Source organism: Garra rufa, chromosome 4, assembly GCF_049309525.1.
Source record: "Garra rufa chromosome 4, GarRuf1.0, whole genome shotgun sequence".
NCBI lineage: Eukaryota > Metazoa > Chordata > Actinopteri > Cypriniformes > Cyprinidae > Garra > Garra rufa.
This window is the reverse complement of record NC_133364.1, coordinates 11,831,653-11,852,671: the sequence shown is the minus strand read 5'-3', so window position 1 is coordinate 11,852,671 and position 21,019 is coordinate 11,831,653. Positions and strand designations below refer to the sequence as shown.

General features: G+C 37.0%; 1 long non-coding RNA gene across 3 annotated transcripts; it reads right to left on the bottom strand.

Moving 5' to 3' along the window:
• Positions 1-13,216: 13,216 nt before the first annotated feature.
• On the bottom strand, positions 13,217-20,001 carry LOC141333670 (uncharacterized). 3 transcript variants are annotated; one of them, XR_012355414.1, is made up of 8 exons: positions 19,811-19,995; positions 19,099-19,165; positions 18,780-18,861; positions 17,282-17,347; positions 16,555-16,760; positions 13,923-13,989; positions 13,604-13,685; positions 13,217-13,433 (listed from the first exon to the last, which is right to left on the bottom strand). It is a non-coding gene; the product is annotated as an uncharacterized lncRNA (long non-coding RNA). The 3 variants fall into 3 exon arrangements; XR_012355415.1 differs by having other exon boundaries at positions 13,217-13,430; positions 16,555-17,347; positions 19,811-20,001; XR_012355413.1 differs by having other exon boundaries at positions 16,555-17,347; positions 19,811-20,000.
• Positions 20,002-21,019: the final 1,018 nt, after the last annotated feature.

Sequence of the window (21,019 nt, the reverse complement as noted above, 5' to 3'; positions counted from 1 at the left end):
GCTTGTCGCATCTTACCCAAAAAGACTTCAGGCTGTAAAGGTGCTTCAACCAAATACTGAATACTTATGGAATGTACTTATTTCAGTTTTTTTTATATATATATAAATTTACAAAGTTGTGACAATTCTGTTTTTGCTTTGTCATAATGGTGTATGGTGTGTAGATCGATGTGGAAAAGTAATTTAAAGCAGTTTAACGTAAGGCAGCAACATACAAAACGTGAAAAAATGAAGGGGTGTGAATACTTTTGCAAGGCACTATATATATAATTTATTGTATATAATAAATTGAATTTTTTTTGAAAAGGCTCACCTTTGCATTCTGATCCAAAATGGCCATCCACACACAGCTCACAGGCTACACCTGTGAGTCCACCATCACAAGTGCAGGTGCCATTGCTTAAATGATCCGCGTCAAACTTGCCATGGTTACTGCAAGGGGATCCTGGATCTCCAGGACATGCTGGAGAACATGAGAATGTTTTTATTAACTTTCAAAGTAACTGTTTATCTACATACAGTGGCCATAAAAAGTCTACGTACCTCTATTAAAATGGAAGGTTTTTCAAATGTAAAAATGGATAATGTTTAAATTGTGCATATCAAAAGGACATGTAGCTCAAATTTTAAATTTTGCTAATATTTTTTTTTTTTTTCTGAGGAAAGATAGGCATATATAGTGACGAAAGCCACAATATTAAATGTCATGGATGAATATTTACTGAGGGAGGTCAAAATGGCAATTTTCACCTTAGATTCAAAGTCAAGTTACAGGGGGGTAAACATAACATCAGAAAAATTGCAGCGTCATTATCTCATTTTTACAAAGAATTGGTAGTTAGCAATCCTTGTTGCATTATGTACCAATAGTGACCATTCAGAAATGGGGAAACAGCATTTTTCAAGCTTTTCTCCAAAGTTTGCATGCATGTATTAAAGATATTTGAATTAGATATTGGGACTTAACAAACTTTCCTTTTGGTATCTTTATTTTTTAATGAGCGATGAGATTTGGTTTTAGAGATATTGGAATTTCAATATGGCTCCAGGAGTAAACTGTTCAAATGTACACGTTTTCCATGGTCAGAAACCAAATGTGGGTCAGTTTGCAAAAATATGATACTTCTTTTCTTTTAAAGAGGAATGTCTGAAGAACAAATAATGTTAAAACTAGACAACTAGAGTATCTTGTTTCTTTCTGTCAAGACAACTGCATAGAACATACCAGTCTAAGCCATAAATATTATTTTTCCAAAGTTTGCATGCCTATAACTCAAGAAGTATTAAAGATATCACAATATGATTTTAGATTGTAGTTCTTCATTAACTATTCCTTTAGAATTTAAATGTTCAAGGCCCTACATCATTCAGCCCCAGAGATATTGGCATCTCAATGAGGCTCCATGCCCAGATTGTTGAATATTACTCATTTTCAATGTTGGTCACTTTGTGTACAGCTGATGCTTATTTTGTTTAAAAAACAATGTCTGAAGAAGAAATTATGTTGAAATTAGAATTGTATCTTGTTTCCCTCTATCAAAACAATTGCATAGAACACAGCTGTTTGAGTCTCATAAATATTCTTTTTCTAAAATTTGTGTGTCTGTAACTCAAGTAGTATTAAAGTTATCTTAATATGATTTTAGATTCTGGTTCTTAAGAAACTTTTCTTTTGGAATCAAGGCCCTGTGTGGTATAATCCCAGAGATCAGACGTTGCTCTTTAACAGAAATAAGTATCAGCTGTATACAAAGTTACCAACATTTGGTTTTCGACCACTGATAATGGCTAACGTGCAACAATCTGGAGCCTCATTGAGATCCCCATATCTCTGGGACTGAATTATGTATGGCCTTGAAAATTAGGATTCCTAAAGGAAAGTTTATTTACAACTAGAATCCAAAATCATATTGCAATATCTTTTAATACTTCTTAAGTTATAGGCACGCAAACTTTGGAAAAATAATATTTATGGCACTCAGGTATGTTTAATGCAGTTGTCTTGACAGAGAGCAATGAGATACATCTCTAGTTGTGACATTATTTGTTCTTCAGACATTCCTCTTTAAAAGAAAAGAAGTATTATATTTTTGCAAACTGACCCACATTTGGTTTTTGACCACTGAAAATGTGTACATATTTTAATTTCAATATCTCTGGAACCGAATCTCATAGGGCATTAAAAATAAAGATGCCAAAAGGAAAGTTTGTTAAGACCCAATATCTAAAAGAACATTAAGATCAATTTAACACTTCTTGAGTTACAGGCATGCGAACTTTAGAGAAAAACTTGAAAAGTGCTGTTTCCCTATTTTTGAATGGTCACTATTAGCACATCACGTAACAAAGATAGCTAAAGTTATACTAATATAACTACTAATCTCTGTGTAAAAATAAGATAATGATGCTGTCGTCTTTCTAAAGCCGTTTTTACCGTTTTTGTTCTCTCTGAATCTGAAAACCAGGGGGCATTAGAATAGTGTCAATCCCATGCAAAATCCCATTGCTACTTTCCAGATCACTGAACATCACTTTGGCTTTGTTATTGATGTATATAGTATCCTGGAAACAAATATTGAACATGTCAATATGCATAACATGTATCTTATGCAGTCATCATTGTCTGAATTATCTATGCATCAGGCACACTGTACCTCAGAGTACGAAATGGTGAGGATGTCACCGGTAAGTGTGGTCAGGTTATGAGGCTGCATGAGGTCTTCTGGGAGGAGGGCACAGCAGGCCGCTATGTGGTACCTCAGGTCCGCTTTACAATGTCCTTTTAACTAAACAAAAGTTAAACTTGCTCACAGCTCAATATCTCTCATTCACAATACTCATTAAGAGACAGATATCATGGAAAGGCCATTTACCTAAATCACACAACACTTGTTCAACATGTTCAGGTCATATTTTAGCTTATATTCTGATTCTAATATGCTAATTAACCATATTTTCTTGCAAAGTACTCATAACCTTAATGCATTCTAAAGCTTTTGAAAGCTAAGCCTTACTCTGTCTGTCCCATCCTGTGTGCTTGTTTCTCAGTGAGAATCTTATTAGGACATATTAGAGGTTTTGTGTTTACTTCATGACTAAATTCAGTCACATGGCACAAGGGACATGATGGATAATCTTCTAGCCAGCTGATAGGTCCTCTACCTGTAATCTGTCAGCCAATCAGATTGCATTCTATGCAAACGAGTTAATAGGCATGCAACTTGTCAGCCAATGAGCTTGCATGCTGCCTATGCCACTAACATTTAAATAGCCAGCTTTAGGCAGTTAGTCTGTTTGGTCAGTTGCTGTAAGATGGTTCACTGTCCTGAGTTATTGGTTTTCTTGCACATGGTCTGTGGGGTACACTTTAGGGCAGGGTTCCTCAAATCTTACCATGTAGGGCCAATGCTCTGCAGAGTTTAGCTCCAACCCTGATCAAACTCAGCTACTTATGATTCTCTAATGATCCTGAAGACCTTGACTAGCATGCTTAGGTGTGTTTGATTAGGGTTAGAGCTAAACTCTTCAGGAAAATGGATCTCGTGGGCCAGATTTGAGGATCCCTGCTGTAGGGTGAGTTTTTTTTTTTATGTTTTTTTTAATATTTTTTAATAAATACTTTTTCTATTGTTTTGCAGGAGGTCATTTTCCCTTTAACAGCTTGCTTTGTGATATCCTGCATTTTCTAATGGCAAGTTTTAGCATTGAGTACAAGAGTTAATAACAAGGTAATCCTTAGCCAAATTGTCTCAGGGACATGTGGTTCCAAAGCACGTGATTAAACTCTGCAGGGCTGTGACTCTCTACAGCCAATTATTGCTGCCTTCATGTGCTATCGTAATTATAGTAAATACCAAAATCCGACATCTAAATTGCACATGAACACCCACTCATGTTGTAATTTCCACTGGAAAGCTCGAAATTTTTTATGATACCCGAGTTGCCGAGATGGGATAAACTTTGACCTTTCAACATGGCGGACAGCAACAAAACTATACTGAATGATAAGCATTGCATAATGTTAAAAGTCATCTGCTGTTTAGTTGGTTAGTTTGTAGCCCCCATAATGCTGGGGCATAAAGAATTTTAATAACGTCACTATTTAAACGTAGTGTTGTCTTTAAAAATACCGTTAAGAGAAGATGCTAGCTTGTCGTGGCTCGCCTCCAGTAGGGTGCTGTGCGGTACAGTGTTCTGAAGGAGGCAATTTTCTCATGTTATTTTATTCGGTCTGTTTTACCAAAGTAGCATGTTAGGACAAATTGCGAGTCCGCCATGTTTCTCTTCACTACGACAACAAAAGCACCTGAACACAACACACTGGTAATTTCCACTTCACAAGTGGAAAGCATCATCTTTCCCATATCACATGAAGGCAGCATATGACTCTCCACCCAACATTTTATCCAGTCACACTGCTGCCTATGTCTCTTAACCAGCAGGTTCATGCCTCAAGTTTTCATTAGTGCCATCTTAGATGCTTAAGTCAGTTAACATTTTGAGTTTCGGGGTGCTTTCACACCTGGCACGTTGTTTCGGAACCTAGCGCGTTTCCCCCCTTTAGTTCGGTTCGTTTGGGCATATGTGAATACGGCAATCGCACTTGGACAAAACAATCGGTCCGAGATCGTCTGAACGAGTTTGTCTCGGCTCGATTAAAAACGAACGCTATCGCGGTTCGGTTGTGAAATGCGGCTTGCAGTCTTGCCTCATCTGTATACGACGTGTTCCCTCCAATGCAGACTAGTGGGAACTAAGATTATAACTAAGTGTTTTTCTTTGTTTGCAGGTGAGCTATGCCGCCTTTTCCCTTCCATTGAAAATAAAGTGAGAACTCAAGATTGCCAGGTATTTTTAAATGCTCTTAAAATTTAACATGATCGATAACACGGGTTATTTTTGGCTTTCTAGTTAATGTTTCATATGTATACATAAGTGGACACAATTTGTTTGTTGTTTGCACTCTTACATCTTTAAATGGACGGCACCTGTAAAACATTTATGGCAGTTCTTGGTGACTGGAACCTATGCGAGAAGCTCCATCTCATGCTTATTTTTTTATTATTTTTTTTTTTTTGTTTCAGTAATGAGCCACAAGTGAGCTTTTTTGCCATTTAGAATTGACATTTCTGATGTTCTTTTATAGCTCTAAATTATCTAAGCACTCTGTTAAAAGTGATACAAAGTGTTTTGTCGTTTAGATTCATAGATGTGTTTTAAAACTGTGTTTTGGAAACGTTGTTTCCAGAGTGTGTAGAATTGCAAGGCTTCGATACAATTGAAAAGTTCTACTGTTGGTGTTTTTAGGTAAGTGATTCAAGTCACAGTTTAGCTTAATCTAATCACATTTGTGACCCTGGACCACAAAACCAGTCATAAGGTTAAATTTTACAAAACTGAGGTATATACATCATATGAAAGCTCAATAAATAAGCTTTCTATTGATGTATAGTTTGTTAGGATAGGACAGTATTTGGCTGAGATACATCTATTTGAAAATCTGAAATCTAAGGGTGCAAAAAATCAAAATACTGAGAAAATCACCTTTAAAGTTGTCCAAATTAAGTTCTTAGCAATGCATATTACTAATCAAAAATTACATTTTGATAGGTTTACAGTAGGAATTTTATAAAAAAAATCTTCATGGAACATGATCTTTACTTAATTTCCTAATGATTTTTGACATAAAAGAAAAATCAATTTTGACCCATATAATGTATTTTTGGCTATTGCTACAAATATACCCCAGCAACTTAAGACTGGTTTTGTGGTCCAGGGTCACATTTGAGTATTACCTCTGGTTTGTTCTAAGCATCTGCGTTGGGTGTATTTTATTTCTCTGTAAATTCAGTCAATCGGTCTCATTCAGTCTAAATTTTTTTTTTTAATTAAGAATAAGCATACCACCAGTACAGTAATAAAGTCTCCCAAGTTTCGGTATAGAATCTTTTAAAATAAAAGACTGTTGCTGTTATGGCATTTTATTTGTGTGCCTGTATTTACATTTTGCTGTACTTGCTCTTTGCAGGTTGCCTTTGCATGTGTATCCATCTCCAATAAAGCCAGGCCTATGAGTGCAATTCCTCTCCAGGGGTCCTGTCATGGTACATTGGGCATACCTGTGACATCCTCCATTTTTCTGTCAGGGAATATGTAATAGTGACATTGTTTCATGTTATTAATGTTAATCTTTGAGCTGAGTGCAACAATGTCATTTGCATTAGTGGTTTTCACCTGGTGGGTTGTATCTCAGAATGGATGAAGTGAGCCTGTTCTGATCAAACCATTGACATTTAAAACAAAGTAACCAATGAATGATTCATCTTTTGATTTAAGACAGTTTTGGTTTAAGCTTGTTTAGTAAACCATTCTGGTGATGATGCACTTGGTATTGTGCAAATCTGGGTGATGACGTAAAACCAGTTGAGAACCACTAATACAGACCTTTTTAATGTACAGTAGTCAACATTTGAAGTGGATCAAAAAAAAGACAAGAATGGGTATTGTTTTGGTTTTAGGACAACTTTGATTAAAGGTTTTAATCCACTTCCAATGTTGTCTATAGTTAACAAAAACATGTCCTGACAGATACTGATGGCTTCACATTGCTTTCAGTCCTCAGAAAAACCTACTTTGCAGTAGCATGTTGTCTGGAGAGAAAAAAGTGAAAGTATGCTCTTAATTTGATTCTTAGGGCGAGACTTTATCACATCCAGGTTATTTCTCTCACAATATTTAGCTTGATGTAAAAGTCTTATTTGTTGAATGTTTGTGAACAGACCAGTCCACAATACTCCTGTGTTTTTGCTGTACAGTAATACGAATGTGCTGCTGTTTACACAGTATTGCTAGTATTTGCACTGCCTTTAAATAAAAGTGAAAAAAATGATATTTTTTTGGGAGGGTTATTAAAGCAGTGACAAGAGGTTTAAACCGTATGGGAGTTAAAAAGGCAGCACAAACACTCCCATATCACTTATTTTTGTTTTATTTTTTTTACTGAAGGTTAAGGTAGAATTCATATTAATTTCTAGATCCACAAATCAGCCTTATATCAGAACATAAATTCTTAAATGTTGAAAAAAAATAGTGTTCCAATAAAAATGTTTAAACATTCTTCATTTGAGTTTTACTAGAGATGAATGAAATTATCTTGTTTTCTGAGAAACAAGATCTCTCAAGTAAATTGGTTTAAGAATCTTTAGATATATGGGTTAGAATACAAAACAAAACTGATCCAGAACGTCACTTTCTTTTGTAAAAATCAATTTAAAAACTACCAAACATTAGTGGGAGGTTGTATTGTGTAACTCATGCTCCCTAGACATTTACATTTAGAGAACCCATGTTCCTTTAAATTTCTGTACAACAGGAGTTCTCAACTCTGACCCTTGAGATCCATTTTCCTGAGTTTAGCTCCAACCTTAATCAAACTCACCTGCTTGTAACTTTCTAATGATCCAAAAGATCTTGATTAACTTGTTCAGGTGTGTTTGATTAGGGTTGGCACTGAACTCTGCATGAAAATGGATCTCGCGGGCCAGTTTCTTTATCTGGTAAAACCCTTGTTCATTTATAAATTTGTATCTCATTTGTTTGCTGGCTATTTAGATGGTCTATGTTTGTTTTTCTCATACCTTATTAGAGCCTGCATGAGTGACATTTGCATGGCATTCCCTCATTATTACCATCCAGGCATGGGTTGACACACACTGATTAACATATTAAATGCAATAAGTTTGCTTCATTTAAAATGCATAGTACTGCATTCACAAAATATATTGTGTTTCTTCTGGACACTGATGTAAGTGTAGCAGTTGTGTGCACAACCTTTCGAACTGGATAACACACACATAGCATTGCAAATGTTGCACGTCCAATAGGTGATACAGGCTAGGGCCTATACTGTAGAGGATGGATACCCGAGCCGAGCCCGACGGGACCCGACGGAACCCGACGGGTCGGGCCGGGTTCGGACAGATATTTAGAAAGGATGCTCGGGTTCGGGTCGGGCTCGGTCACCTCAGCGCGATAGTGCGCCCGTGTTATAACGGCGCTTTTTGCCCAGTGTGCACTGATGCTCTCATCTGTTGACATTTCCGAACGCTTTTTTTACAGTGGCTTAATAAAAGCGGGCTTTCCACACAAAAAAGTGCATGTGTCATTAGTATGAGTAAAAAGAGATTTTAGCTGTGTCGGGCTGGGATCGGGCTCGGACATAAATATCTTAATGTTTGTCGGGCTCGGGTCGGGTTCGGTTACTGCTCTGTCGGACTCGGGCCGGGCTCGGACAGAAAAATGCGGCCCGATCCGCACTCTACTATACTGCCCTACAAAGGCAAAGTGCAGTAACTACGCCAACACTGAAACTGAGAAAAATGCCTTTAAAGTTTTTACACCATATATGGCCTTAGTTTGGATTTTGTAGTTACTGCAATTTTGACATTCTCCTTTCTCTGAAGCGGGACAAAATTGAACCAGGCGACTTTGCCACAAGACAAAACGGTTGTCACAAAGCCCAATTTAAGCCTTAACTCAATTTTGACCAAATGTGTAGTTACTGCGCTTTGCCTTTGGAGGGCAGTATAGTGCCCCGCGGGCGAGGTTGTCAATTGGATTTTTAGGGGTGTTAGACTTAAAGCGGCGCTGCCCAGAAAGATCAGTGTTTAAAATCAAAGTACCACTATATAGCGCAGACAGCTCTGTATGCTTTTAATTCACTCTTGCATTACTTTAATGTCATAGATCAGTCGAGCATGGTTTTGAGTCTGTTTACAAACTTGTTGTCTATTGAGAACATATTTTTTTCATGTTTTTGCTCCAAATTCATTTAATAACATCAGTTGAGTGTTTGAAATAACTTCCTTTTGTGATCTGACGTAGTTTCACATCACAGAATGAGGCAAAATCATTATTTGATAAAGGCTGTTGATTAGCATTGCATTGCATCTATAGTTTATTCATATAAAAATACCCGATATGGCTTGAAGAACAGAGATAAACCTTATATAGTCGCAATCGTAGACCGAAATCTCAGCGTTTCATCAGTTAAAATGAGTTTTATTTAGCTACGCGAAAGCTATACATTTGTCCATACATTTATTTTAATGCTTCATTGGTTATGAGGAATTGGAATGGATTCTCCAGCTCCACTTTGAGGAGCATCTGGATAGTGAGCGCTTCCCAGTCCGCATTGTGCTCCAAGTCTTTATCTGAAGATCTGGATGGACGATGAGGTTATGGACAGAGGCGGGTTACAGTGAGCAGCCTGGATGTGTGGAGGAACAGGCTGCAAAGTGAGCCCAACTGATCTACAAAGAAAGACAAGTGTCCATTTTTAAATACAGGTTAAGTCACAGCTCTCTGACTGGTCAAATGGACTGATTACCTTCAAGCGTTTATAATAATGCTTGATTAGTTATTGAAGTTATTTTTTTTTTATAACATGCACATACATGAGATCAAATGAGGGTGTCATCGCCACCTTGTGGACAACACGTGTAATAATTGCATTCCTAAATAAAAAAAGTAGGAGCAAAGCGGGCTGTCTAATCCTGCTCCTGGTGAGCCACTTTCCAGAGTTTAGCTCCAAGGTGATGAAAAACAGCTGAAAGCAGCTAACCAAGGTCTCCAGGTCTGCTGGATTCTAATAAAAAATAATACTTTTATTATATAAATATATATAATTATAAGTTTGTTTATCAGTGTGAGTTTGAAAAAATCTTAATTTCAATTATGATGTACATTGTTTATACATTGTTATACATTTGACTGACTTTGTGGTTTGTTAATAAATTGGTTGGAATCTTTTTTAAGTACAACACAATGCATTACAAAACATAGCATCTTCCTCTGTAAAATTTCATGACAAACGCAGACCACTGGATATGTCTTTCTCTAGTCCTGAAACTGAAATGAGTGTTAAAGAATCTATAAGGAGGACCTCTGGACTACCTTCTTGTACATAAATAAAACCCTGTCCTAAATGTCTGATAACCCCACAAGCTCCATGGCTTAGAAGAAAAATCGTCATATAAAACAAAGCTCTCATTAACACCCCACTGAAAACAGCCAAAAAGATTTAGTGGCGCTGAAGGTAAGTCTTTGACTTTCAAACATACAGTACTGAGTTCAAAATCCACAAACATCAAAGGTTTTCATCATATAAAACAAAGCTCTCAAAAACACCCAGACAACCCACAGACTCATTGGTGCAGAAGATAAATCTTTGCATCCCGAGTTCATATCCCACAGTTGCTTAAGTTTTCATCATATAAAACAAAACTCTCAATAACACTCCATCTACAACAACCAAGGAGTCCACAGACTCAGTGGTGCAGAAGATAAATCTGTATTTCTTAATTTTGGAGTCTTGAGTTCAAATCCCACAGTTGCTAACATTTTTCATCATATAAAACAAAGCTTTTAATAACACCCCATCCATAACGCCCAAAAAGTCCACCAACTCAGTGGCATAGAAGGTAAGTCTTTGCCTTTCAAACATAGAATCCTGAATTCAAATCCTACAGACCTCAAAGTTTTTCATAATATAAACCAGAGCACTGAATAACACCCCATCAAAAACGCTCCAAGACTCCACAGGCTCGGTGGCACAGAAGGTAAACCTTTGCATCTTAATTTTGGAGTCCTGAGTTCAAATCCAAAGCCTGCTGTAATTATTCATCATATAAAACAAAACTCTCAATAACACCCCATCTAAAACGCCAAAAAGTCCACAAACTCAGTGGCGCAGAAAATAAAATGTTGTTTTTCAATCATGGAGTCCTGAGTTCAAATCTCACAGACATCAAAGTTTTTCATCATGTAAAACAGAGCACTGAATAACACCCCATCCCAAAAGTCCAAAAAAAAACACAAGCTCAGTGGCGCAGAAGATAAATCTTTGCATCTTAATTTTGGAGTCCTTAGTTCGAATCCTGCACTTGCTGAAATTTTTCATCATATAAAACCAAACTCTTAATAACACCCCATCCCAAAAGCCCAAAAAAAGCCACAAGCTCAGTGGCGCAGAAGATAAATCTTTGCATCTTAATTTTGGAGTCCTGAGTTCGAATCCCGCACTTGCCAAACTTTTTCATCATATAAAACTAAACTCTTAATAACACCCCATCCCAAAAGTCCAAAAAAAAGCCACAAGCTCAGTGGCGCAGAAGATGAATCTTTGCATCTTAATTTTGGAGTCCTGAGTTCGAATCCCGCACTTGCCAAACTTTTTCATCATATAAAACTAAACTCTTAATAACACCCCATCCCAAAAGTCCAAAAAAAAGCCACAAGCTCAGTGGCGCAGAAGATGAATCTTTGCATCTTAATTTTGGAGTCCTGAGTTCGAATCCCGCACTTGCCAAACTTTTTCATCATATAAAACTAAACTCTTAATAACACCCCATCCCAAAAGTCCAAAAAAAAGCCACAAGCTCAGTGGCGCAGACGATAAATCTTTGCATCTTAATTTTGGAGTCCTGAGTTCGAATCCCGCACTTGCCAAACTTTTTCATCATATAAAACTAAACTCTTAATAACACGCCATCCCAAAAGTCCAAAAAAAAGCCACAAGCTCAGTGGCGCAGAAGATGAATCTTTGCATCTTAGTTTTGGAGTCCTGAGTTCGAATCCCGCACTTGCCAAACTTTTTCATCATATAAAACTAAACTCTTAATAACACCCCATCCCAAAAGTCCAAAAAAAAGCCACAAGCTCAGTGGCGCAGAAGATGAATCTTTGCATCTTAATTTTGGAGTCCTGAGTTCGAATCCCGCACTTGCCAAACTTTTTCATCATATAAAACTAAACTCTTAGTAACACCCCATCCCAAAAGTCCAAAAAAGCCACAAGCTCAGTGGAGCAGAAGATGAATCTTTGCATCTTAATTTTGGAGTCCTGAGTTCGAATCCCGCACTTGCCAAACTTTTTCATCATATAAAACTAAACTCTTAATAACACCCCATCCCAAAAGTCCAAAAAAAAATACAAGCTCAGTGGCGCAGAAGATAAATCTTTGCATCTTAATTTTGGAGTCCTGAGTTCGAATCCTGCACTTGCTGAAATTTTTCATCATATAAAACCAAACTCTTAATAACACCCCATCCCAAAAGCCCAAAAAAACCACTAGCTCAGTGGCGCAGAAGATGAATCTTTGCATCTTAATTTTGGAGTCCTGAGTTCGAATCCCGCACTTGCCAAACTTTTTCATCATATAAAACTAAACTCTTAATAACACCCCATCCCAAAAGTCCAAAGAAAGCCACAAGCTCAGTGGCGCAGAAAATGAATCTTTGCATCTTAATTTTGGAGTCCTGAGTTCGAATCCCGCACTTGCCAAACTTTCTCATCATATAAAACTAAACTCTTAATAACACCCCATCCCAAAAGTCCAAAAAAAGCCACAAGCTCAGTGGCGCAGAAGATGAATCTTTACATCTTAATTTTTGAGTCCTGAGTTCGAATCCCGCACTTGCCAAACTTTTTCATCATATAAAACTAAACTCTTAATAACACCCCATCCCAAAAATCCAAGAAAAGCTACAAGCTCAGTGGCGCAGAAGATAAATCTTTGCATCTTAATTTTGGAGTCCTGAGTTCGAATCCCGCACTTGCCAAACATTTTCATCATATAAAACCAAACTCTTAATAACACCCCATCCCAAAAGCCCCAAAAAAACACAAGCTCAGTGGCGCAGAAGATAAATCTTTGCATCCTTGTTTTGGAGTCTTTAGTTCGAATCCCACACTTGCTGAAATTTTTTATCATATAAAACAAAACTCTGACTAACACCCCTTCCAAAACACCCCAAGACTCCACAAATTCAGTGGCGCAAAAGATAAATGTTTACATCTTAATCTTGGAGTCCCTGGTTCAAATCCCACACTCGTTGACCTTTTTCATCATATAAAAGCCATTATACACAACAAAGTGCCACAAACAGAGACCTTTAAGAGAGAAAACCATGATGGGTTAGTGGTTAAACACACCTTGTCTGTGTATACAGCTGCAATAGAGGCATGGGTTCAAACCCCACCTCAGTCGGAGCTTTAACTGGTTTATTGTAAAAACACAAGTCACATACAGATGAATAGTCAAATATAAGTTCCTTCACATATTGCAACAAGAGATCTGCGGCTCACTGGTTAGAGCACTGCCTCATGATTCAGAGGTTGCTGGTTCAATTCCAGCACGAATGAAGAGACTCAGCCAAAGCTTTAACTGGTTTATTGTAAAATCAACAGTGAAATATAAGTTCCAGCACATGTTTAGACAAGTGATCTGTGGCTCATGGGTAAGAGCGCTGCCACACGGTTCAGAGATTGCTGGTTCGAATCCAGCCAGATCACTGTGTTGCGTGAACCAAGGGGTGGGGATGATTCGGGTCCCCCCCCAAGCCACGGCACCATGTCCAGCAGGGGTTATGCTACTTTATAAAAGAAAAAAAAAATTTAGCTGTATAAAAAATCAGCTCCGCCGTCCCTTCCCCACCCGACTCGGTTACCATCATTTGCTTTCTCGAGGTAAGAACCTCGAGAAAGAAAATGATGGCAACCGACACATTTAGTACAAAACAAAAACACAAGTTGTAAGTCTTACCTGTCCATGAGGAGCGCCCATCATTACAGTCATCGTCTGTCCAAACATCCCAGAGCTCTGCTTCTGTCCAAACACATCCCTCCTGTAGAGAAAAGACCAAAATAAACAGATATTAGTATATATAGTACATCTAAAACATCTCAATTTAGCCCCAGGTCACTCTAAATAAGTCTAAATAACTACATTAAATAACACTATGGCTCGCTTTTACTGACAAGGCTTAGGTTAGGGCTTATGAAATGAAGGGGTGGGGATGATTCAGGATGGTAACATACATTTTTAGTCCACAATAAAACACAACACAAGTTATAAGTCTTACCTGTACATGAGCAGATGTTCATAATTGCCGTCCCACAACACTGTGTGCTCCAAACACATCTCTTATTCTATAGGGGAAACACATACAAAACACAAATGTAATTAAAGCTGTATAGTGTGAAAAAAATATAATGCAAAGCACATTATACTTAAGTAATGCTATATCAGTAATCATTTTGGTTTAATCTACTGTTCTTCTCAACTTAGTTTTGATGACAGAATTAAATTACTGTCTTACAGGTCACAAAATTATAAAAACACTGTATGGAAAACTCTCCTTCAGTATATGTGTTGACAAAACAAGACAAATGATTGTCGGTTCGCTACAATATTTACATCTTTGATCATTTTGTTCTTAAATGGTTAAGGTCAGGTTTTCATTCACCTTCACCATAAACAATTAATAAAGTAAAACAAGATCAAATACAGGTCAGTAGTCAACAGCAAATTATTAAGCAAAACCACAACAACAGAGAAAAACACACGATTTCTATTTCATAACAGGCGATTTATTCATTATTCTAACAGAGAGTTCAGCAAGAAAAAATGTAAACAAAGTCTGATAAACCTTGATAGAAACTTGAAAGCAAGTGGCCATTTTAAACATTAGATTTGAAGTTAAACAGTATATTTTAAGTTAAAGACACCTCTGAAATAAAGACTGAATGAGGATAACTGTTACTTCAAGTGATGAGATGAGAAAGGTACTTACAGGTGAGCTGCGTGACGCTCGATTCCTTCACTTTATCGCATTATGCGACGGTTTTATTTGTTGAAGAGCTTAAATATTTGTTGTTTAGTGACATTAAAATACTGTCACTGAGCTGTCATTTGCACAAGATGTGTTTAAAACCGGCTGCACGTGTAAACAAACGTCAAGTTGTCAAACACCTAAAGCTGTCAAACTGTCCGTAAAACCGCTTACGCCGCCTAGTGGAGCGGATGAAAAGTTACACTCCGGTTTCTAGTTGTAGTCAAGTAGTCGCAGACGAGAGCTCTGAGATTTATATTTCATTTATTTGACGTCCAAAAATGTGATTTTGTCGGGGTTTCGACCAGCACAGTAACATGGATCTACCAGTTTAGATGAACGAACCAGTTCAGCACTCACCTGATGGGGTAAGACGGATGAAATGTTCTGTTGAACTCAGAGTCAGAAGCACATGGTCAAAGTGGAAACACACGTAAAATACAGGGCAATTCTCTGAGACGGTTTTAATTTGGTAAAGCAGATGTGTATTTGCTTTGATTTATTTAAATGAACATGTATCGTGTCTGTTCACATTTAAACAAAGATTTCAATGTGTTGCTGTGTCTTTGTTTACAAACTCAAGCAGCTTTTATAATAAAGCTTGACTGGGAGACAGGACAGATTTAGACAAATTATTTTAATGCCTGTATCAAAATGATTGTTGACACATAATCTATAAAATAACGACTTATATAATGTTTATAATAGTGTCTAAAGGCTACTTTTTGTTAATATTTATAATAAGCAGATGTTGGAGATCAGATTCTACATCTCCCCCTTGAGGAGCATCTGGACAATGAGTTTGACCAGATAGAAAATCGTATGTCTCTAATGACTAAATCTAAAATGGCAGTCAGATTGTGTTAAATATGTTTTTATTCGTAGTAAGGATGATGAGGAGGATGTAAAGCTCTGAGTCTGTATGGTCACCAAGCATTTATTTGATCCAAAGTACAGCAAAAGCAGTAAAAATATGAAATTTTCTATTTGAATATATTTTAAAATGTATTTTATTTCTGTGATCAAAGCTACGTTTTCAGGCATCATTACTCCAGTCTTCAGTAATGCTGCTAAAAATACAGCTTTGAAATCACAGGAAAATTTTTTTTCAAAATTGTACTGTCTTTGCTGTACTTTGGATCAAATAAATGCAGGCTTGGTGAAGACTTAAAAAAAAAAACATTACGGTTTAAAAAATGTTTGACTGGTAGTTTACACAGATAAATTTTTTACTCACTGAATACAGCATTTATGGAATCACACACTTAGAACTGAATCTCATCAGTGCAACTTTTGAGAAAGAATTATTTGCTCGACTCTCATTTTATGTCTCTCTTATCTGACAGTTCAGATGTGGCTCTCTGAAAATGGATGGTTTAAATACAGTGCTGGACGAGGATCAAGAAATACAGGACTGTAGGTGAACTGAATCATGGGAGTGTGTCATCTGCAGATGGAGGAAAGAGGTTCTTCACCATGTTCTCAGTCATGAAGCCTTGGCTGCACTACCTACCTCGCACACACATGAAGTTAAAGACTTCACCTTTTGCTTAACTCTTAGGCCCGGTTTCGCAGACAAGGCTTAAGCCTAGTCCTAGACTAAAATGTAAGTCTGAGTTGTTTCAACTGAAATAAAATTGCACTGATTGATTTTAAAATATATCAGTGCCTTTGTTTTGTCTCAAGATGCACACCAGTAATGTTTTTTTCTAAGCATGTTTATAAAAATTACTTAAATGTCCTAATTGAACTATGGTCTAATCCTGGTTTAGCCTAAGCCCTGTCTGGGAAACCGGGCCTTAATGTCTGGTTAAACTCGTGTCACCTAAACTGAGGTTGTTGATCTGGCTAAACAGCATCTGTATAAACAACACATGTTTACCTTATGGATCCCTGTTGATGGTGTATCACAGCTGAAAACATGACCTCTTCTAACTCATGATGGAGGTGAATGTCTTTTTTCTGTCTGTTGGAGAAGACAAAAAAAGTAGTAAGTGGGAATAATTCTTAGTCTTTAATATAAACATTTTTTTATTTGTGGTGGCTCACCTTTGCTGATTTCTCGTCAGGTTTGACTGAGTAAGACACCTGCTGGTCAATATGTTGTAAATGCAATAAACACCAATGCAAACATGTTTAAAGACACCTTTTACAAAGTGATTGCAAGTATTTTACTGGAAGTTCATTATATTACATTAAATATGAAGTTGATGTATAATTTGTGTTGTTTTATTAATTTTTACTTCTTGTTTTCTATGTTTTTGGAAGGGCTTCAGTAATCAGACAAATTACATTTAACATTCACCCACCATTTTTCCATTATACACACACAAGTGTTTGTCATTAAACTGAACCTAAATTATACAACTGACCGGAGATCAGTTAAAAAAACATATTAGACGTTGGTTAGTGGGCTCACCAAATTAACGCTCCCCCTAGCGGCCAACCATCGAAATGTTTCAAAATGTACTTCAACATCTAAGTTTTATTGAAATCACGTCTTGACTAGATGTTCTGAATCATTGATTCAAACTAAAGATTCGAAGCTTAATGATTCATTGAGTCAAACAAAAGATTCGAAGCTTAATGAAGCAGTGATTTAAACTCACCTATCACTGTTGACCTTAACTGTGACCTTTGAGACAAGTCATGTTTGCTTTTCCATCTGAGCTTTCCTGTTAAAAAAAAAAAAAAAAACGAGGTTATATGAACACAGTTAACATGCTAGAAATAATCAGGTGATTCATGTTCTTAAACCTACAAAGTTTGGGGAAAAAGATGCTTCAACACTACACTAAGAAATTAAATGTAGGGACAGGGAAAAGAGTATGGAAAAGCATGCCATCTGCTGGCCACAAACATTTACACCAGCCATTAAAGTTTGGAAATATAATTCATAGTACATAACTTTATAAACCTTTTTTTTTCTCCAAAAACAAACAAACAAAAAGAAAATCTGCTAAATCAGCATAACAAATTGCCAAGAAAATTTGCAAAGTACACTACACACAATTTAACCAACCGCACTGGCATCTTAATGTAAATCCTATCCAAATGAAACAGAAAGTGATAACATAAAATGAGGATTTTATGAATTGTCAGCCACTTTGTGGCTAAGCTCATCATTTTCACATAGCATCTCCTGGCTCAGTAGATAAAGCAATGAACTTGAATCAAGGAGTTCTGAGTTCAAGTCCCACTATTGCTTACATTATACTGATGCCATTTAATCCAACAAAGTGCCACAAACACAAGCTTTCGATGTAAAAGCCACGATGGGTTAGTAGCAAAACACACATCATCTGTGGATACAGCTGTGATAAAGGCATGGGTTCAAACCCCACCTCACACAAACACACAGAGAGACTGTTAAAGCTTTAACTGGTTTATTGTAAAATCACAGGTCACATACAAGTGAATAGCCAAATATAAGTTCCCTCACATGTTGCTACAAGTGATCTGTGGCTTACTGGTTAGAGCACTGCCTCACAGTTCAGAGGTTGCTGGTTTGATTCTAGCCAGATCACTGTGATACGAATGAAGAGACTCAGCCAAAGCTTTAACTGGTCTTTTGTAAAAACACAAGTCACATACAGATGAATAGTCAAATATAAGTTCCTTCACATGTTGAGACAAGAGATCTGTGGCTCGCTGGTTAGAGCACTGCCTCATGATTCAGAGGTTGCTGGTTCAATTCCAGCACGAATGAAGAGACTCAGCCAAAGCTTTAACTGGTTTATTGTAAAATCAACAGTGAAATATAAGTTCCAGCACATATTTAGACAAGTGATCTGTGGCTCATGGATAAGAGCGCTGCCACACGGTTCAGAGATTGCTGGTTCGAATCCAGCCAGATCACTGTGTTGCGTGAACCAAGGGGTGGGGATGATTCGGGTCCCCCCCAAGCCACGGCACCATGTCCAGCAGGGGTTATGCTACTTTATAAAAGAAAAAAAATTTAGCTGTATAAAAAAATCAGCTCCGCCGTCCCTTCCCCACCCGACTCGGTTACCATCATTTGCTTTCTCGAGGGGAGACCCTCGAGAAAGAAAATGATGGCAACCGATACATTTAGTACAAAACAAAAACACAAGTTGTAAGTCTTACCTGTCCATGAGAAGCGCCCATCATTACAGTCATCGTCTGTCCAAACGTCCCAGAGCTCTGCTTCTGTCCAAACACATCCCTCCTGTAGAGAAAAGACCAAAATAAACAGATATTAGTATATATAGTACATCTAAAACATCTCAATTTAGCCTCAGGTCACTCTAAATAAGTCTAAATAACTACATTAAATAACACTATGGCTCGCTTTCACTGACAAGGCTTAGGTTAGGGCTTATGAAATGAAGGGGTGGGGATGATTCGGGATGGTAAAATACATTTTTAGTCCACAATAAAACACAACACAAGTTATAAGTCTTACCTGTACATGAGCAGATGTTCATAATTGCCGTCCCACAACACTGTGTGCTCCAAACACATCTCTTATTCTATAGGGGAAACACATACAAAACACAAATGTAATTAAAGCTGTATAGTGTGTAAAAATATAATGCAAAGCACATTATACTTAAGTAATGCTATATCAGTAATCATTTTGGTTTAATCTACTGTTCTTCTCAACTTAGTTTTGATGACAGAATTAAATTACTGTCTTACAGGTCACAAAATTATGAAAACACTGTATGGAAAACTCTCCTTCATTATATGTGTTGACAAAACAAGACAAATGATTGTCGGTTCGCTACAATATTTACATCTTTGATCATTTTGTTCATAAATGGTTAAGGTCAGGTTTTCATTCACCTTCACCATAAACAATTAATAAAGTAAAACAAGATCAAAAACAGGTCAGTAGTCAACAGCAAATTATTAAGCAAGACCACAACAACAGAGAAAAACACACGATTTCTATTTCATAACAGGCGACTTATTCATTATTCTAACAGAGAGTTCAGCAAGAAAGCATGTAAACAAAGTCTGTGATAAACCTTCATAGAAACTTGAAAGCAAGTGGCCATTTTAAACATTAGATTTGAAGTTAAACAGTATATTTTAAGTTAAAGACACCTCTGAAATAAAGACTGAATGAGGATAACTGTTACTTCAAGTGATGAGATGAGAAAGGTACTTACAGGTGAGCTGCGTGACGCTCGATTCCTTCACTTTATCGCATTGTGCGACGGTTTTATTTGTTGAAGAGCTTAAATATTTGTTGTTTAGTGACATTAAAATACTGTCACTGAGCTGTCATTTGCACAAGATGTGTTTAAAACCGGCTGCACGTGTAAACAAACGTCAAGTTGTCAAACACCTAAAGCTGTCAAACTGTCCGTAAAACCGCTTACGCCGCCTAGTGGAGCGGATGAAAAGTTACACTCCGGTTTCTAGTTGTAGTCAAGTAGTCGCAGACGAGAGCTCTGAGATTTATATTTCATTTATTTGACGTCCAAAAATGTGATTTTGTCGGGGTTTCGACCAGCACAGTAACATGGATCTACCAGTTTAGATGAACGAACCAGTTCAGCACTCACCTGATGGGGTAAGACGGATGAAATGTTCTGTTGAACTCAGAAGCACATGGTCAAAGTGGAAACACACGTAAAATACAGGACGATTCTCTGAGACGGTTTTACTTTGGTAAAGCAGATGTGTATTTGCTTTGATTTATTTAAATGAACATGTATCGTGTCTGTTCACATTTAAACAAAGATTTCAATGTGTTGCTGTGTCGTTGTTTACAAACTCAAGCAGCTTTTATAATAAAGCTTGACTGGGAGACAGGACAGATTTAGACAAATTATTTTAATACCTGTATCAAAATGATTGTTGACACATAATCTATAAGATATCGACTCATATAATGTTTATAATAATTTCTAAAAGCTACTTTTTGTTAATATTTATAATAAGCAAATGTGGGGAGAACAGATTCAAAGTAATGATGCTAAAAATTCAGCTTTGAAATCACAGGAATAAATTACATCTACATATTTAAATAGAAAAAATATTTCAGAATTGTACTGTTTTGCTGTACTTCAGATCAAAAAAAAAATGCAGGCTTGGTGAGCAGAAGAGACTTAAAACATTAGGAAATCTTGCAGTTCAAAAACTTTTGACTGGTAGGGTACATTTGTTTTGTTCCTAAATACAGCATTTATAGAATCACACACTTAGAACTGAATCTCATCAGTGCAACATTTGAGAAATAATTATTTGCTCAACTCTCATTTTATGTCTCTCTTACCTGACAGACACAGTTCAGATGTGGCTCTCTGAAAATGGATGGATTAAATGCAATGCTGGACGAGGATCAAGAAATACAGGACTGTAGGTGAACTCAA